Genomic DNA, 3,446 nt, shown 5'->3' with positions numbered 1-3,446 from the left:
ATGGTCCTCATTTACTATGCACAGGTTCGAAGTAGGTGATTACCTTTTACCAATAACAAAGGGAAGAATGTTGCTAATTACTTTAAAGGGAAGGATGTTACAGATCAAGGGGAAAAATGGTTGAACTGGTTACACTCCATACTTGGGAGGTTTAGCACAGACTTTAGGAAGTTACAGTAAGCACTTTCTGCCTGAATTCAGGGTGAGGGAGTTTTAGTAAAAGCAAGTCTCATAGCAACCTAGGTACAATGCAGGCCTGATTCCCCACAGGGAAAACCTCTCCCTGGGTATGGCTCCTGTGTGCCACTCGTTCCCCACTGGCTTTTCTGAGTGGGGGCTGAGTTACATTCCCACACCACATGGAACAGCTCCCTATAAGCGGACACCATTTTTGTTTTGTTTTTACTTTAATTCTTCACTGCCAAATGACCATGAGCTCCCAAATTCATCAGAATTATTCCACCGAGGTGAATGCTGCCATCAACTGCCTGGCCAACCTTCATCTGTGGGCCTCCTACACCTATCTCTCTCTGGGCTTCTGTTTCGACCATGAGGATATGGCTTCACAGGGCATGGGCCACTTCTTCTGAGATTCGGCCAAGGGGAAGCATGAGGTGTCTGAGCATTTCTTAAAGCTGCAAAACCAGCACAGTGGCTGCATTCTTCTCCAGGACACAGTGAGTCCTTCAAATATGAGTGGGGTAAAACTCAGGATGTCATAGAAGCAGCCTTGGCCTCGGAGGAGGACTTGAACCAGGCCCTTTTGATCTGCATGCCCTGGATTCTACCCACCCAGCCCCTCATCTCTGTGACTTCCTGGAGAACCACTTCCTGGATGAGGAGGTGAAATTCATCAAGAAGATGGGTGACTACCACCTAACCAGCAGGCTGGCTGGCCTACAGGCTAGAATGGGCAAGTATTTCTTCAAAAGACTCATCTTCAAGCACGACTAGGAAGCCTTTGGAGCCTAGAGGCATTTGAGGAGCCTCTCTGCATTTCCCTGGTATTTGGCTCTTGACTGAGTCTCTCCCTGAAGCCACACCCTGGAATATTCTCCCATGCATGGGAACAAATGAAAACAATAAAGCTTTTTGCAGCAAAAGTAAAAATATATATATATATTTCAAAGAAAAAGTTAAGAGAAAAATACAACAGTATTTAAAGACATACTGGTGATAAAATTAAAAGGAAAATAAGAAATTGAACAACAGAAGTCAGAAAGTTGTTGCTTTTATGGGGAGAGAGAAGGTTGTGATTGGGGGGCAGTGTATGAAAGGCTCTGAGGTCCCTGCAGTGTCATTTTCTCATGACTTGAGATTATTGCAAAAGCATTTAACTTCTGATAATTTGGAAAGCTGTACATTTGTTTTATGCAGTTTTCAGTACTTGAGTTATGCTTATCAATAAAAATGTTTTAAATCTCAAGTAGAGTAAATTCTGCTAGCCAGAGTGATTATTTGGCTACAGAGCAGTAACCACAACACAATACATGGTGTGGTTATTTTCTGAGGTAGGAAAAGAATAGGATGGGTAGCAAGAAAAGAATTTCAGTTTGGAAAAGAAGTAGGTATTTGGAGACACCACCATATATCCAAAAAGTGGCCCTTGAAGTCTGCCAGTCATAGATTTGAATCCTAGTCTGGTCACTTTCTACAGGTGTGATTTAGGGTAATTAATTTCATAGTTATAGTGTTCTTAATGATATATTAAAAGTGATAATATTCTAATAGATTTCTAGGAGAATACTGTATGTAATGTTCTTACACATTACTAGTATTTAATAAGTATTGGGTTGGCAAAAAAATTGTTTTTTTCATAAAATAAAGGACACATTTTTCATTTTCACCAATAACTTTATTGATTTGGATATTTTGAGTATTTTAGCTATCTTCTGCATGATGTAACATTGATTTTTTTTCAATTAATGTCTCAATTTGATCACTATCAACTTCGACTGGTCTACCTGACCATGGCGCACCATCCAGCAAGAAATCTCCAGCATGAAAATTGGCAATTGTTTATTTTGGATTTCAGCTGTTTTTTTTTAACCATTTTTGAAGTAGTAAAGCATAATATGCTGAAAATGTTGCATATTTCTTTCTTCTTCAATATTAAAATGACTACACAAAAATTCACCAGTTTTAATTTTTTTAAATGCACACTGATATGACAGCTAACGCAATCTAACAAAATTGTTCTGACTGAAGTTAAAGACAACTAAGTCCTACTAGAACTACCTAATGAGAAAAACAAACAAAATTTTTGCCAGCCCAGTATTAGAGATTGTGTTTTGTGATTACTTGTTTATGTGCACTTGCTTAGAATCATGAATATGAAGCTCCAGCTGGTAGGTGTATTGGGTAGGTTGGTATTATGAGAGTAGATGAGATTATCCTAGAAGAAGGCAGACAGTAAAACAGAATAGGTGACCAAGTACAGGACCTTGAAGATCATTAACAGTTAAATACCAGTGAAAAAAGTAGAGTCCACAAAAAGGACCAACAAGTGTAGGCAGAGTCAAGAGTGAAGAAGAAAATAGTTTTGTGGGTATCAAGGGAATGGTGTGGCAGCTCTTCCTCATTGGGCAGCAGGCTTTGTCTCTGAGGTTATCTTCTAATAGCAGGACTGTCACATGTAGTGGTGCAGTTTGTGTACTGCACAAATCTAGGGAGGGGAATCCTACATAAATGGCATCCTCAGAGTGATGCCACACACATTCTGTATGACCATAGACAGGACAGCCACATCATTCCTCACTGCAATATGTTATTTGCACAGATATTTACTCTTTTCTGGATAAACACTTAGTCTTCCCACAAATTCTTTTGCCTTGGAGTCTGGTAGCAATTTCATACTACTCTGTGAATATTTTTTGAAATACTACCAAACTTGAATTGAATAAGTTTCTCATTGATGTTTGCAGGGTCTCTAAATAAAAATGAAAATCTTTATATTTTCTCATGCATTCTTTGTGTATTTGCCTTGATATTAGGTCGAAAACTTCTTGAACACAAGGTAATATCTTAATATCAGTAACCTCCACTATTACAACATTAAGATTTAATAAATGTTTTTTATAATTTTTAATTTAGCTTTATTAATTTTTTTCTTTATTGTTCAAGTACAGTTATCCCCAGTTTTCCACCATTATTCTTCCTAAACCTACCCACTCCCACCTCCCACATTCAATCCACCTCCCTGTTGTCTTTGTCCGTGGGTCCTTTATACACATTCCTTAACTCGACCTTTCTCCTCTTTCCCCCATTACCCCTCTGCTTCTTCCCTCTGATCACTGTTGGTTTGTTCTTTATTTCCATGTCTCTGATTCTATTTTGCTCACTTGTTTCTTTTGTTGATTAAGTTACACTTATAGGTGAAATCATATTGTGTTTACCTTTTACCTCCTGGCTTATTTCATTTAGCATATTTTCCATTTCCATCTATA

General features: G+C 38.4%; 1 pseudogene; it reads left to right on the top strand.

Annotated features, from left to right (window-relative positions):
• Positions 1-425: 425 nt before the first annotated feature.
• Positions 426-954, top strand: LOC119049744 (ferritin light chain-like; annotated as a pseudogene).
• Positions 955-3,446: the final 2,492 nt, after the last annotated feature.

Source organism: Artibeus jamaicensis, unplaced genomic scaffold (genome assembly GCF_021234435.1).
Source record: "Artibeus jamaicensis isolate MK-2021 breed Jamaican fruit bat unplaced genomic scaffold, CSHL_Jam_final contig_335, whole genome shotgun sequence".
Classification (NCBI taxonomy): Eukaryota; Metazoa; Chordata; class Mammalia; order Chiroptera; family Phyllostomidae; genus Artibeus; species Artibeus jamaicensis.
Note: the sequence above shows the minus strand (reverse complement) of the source record. Positions and strands in the feature narration are given on the sequence as shown.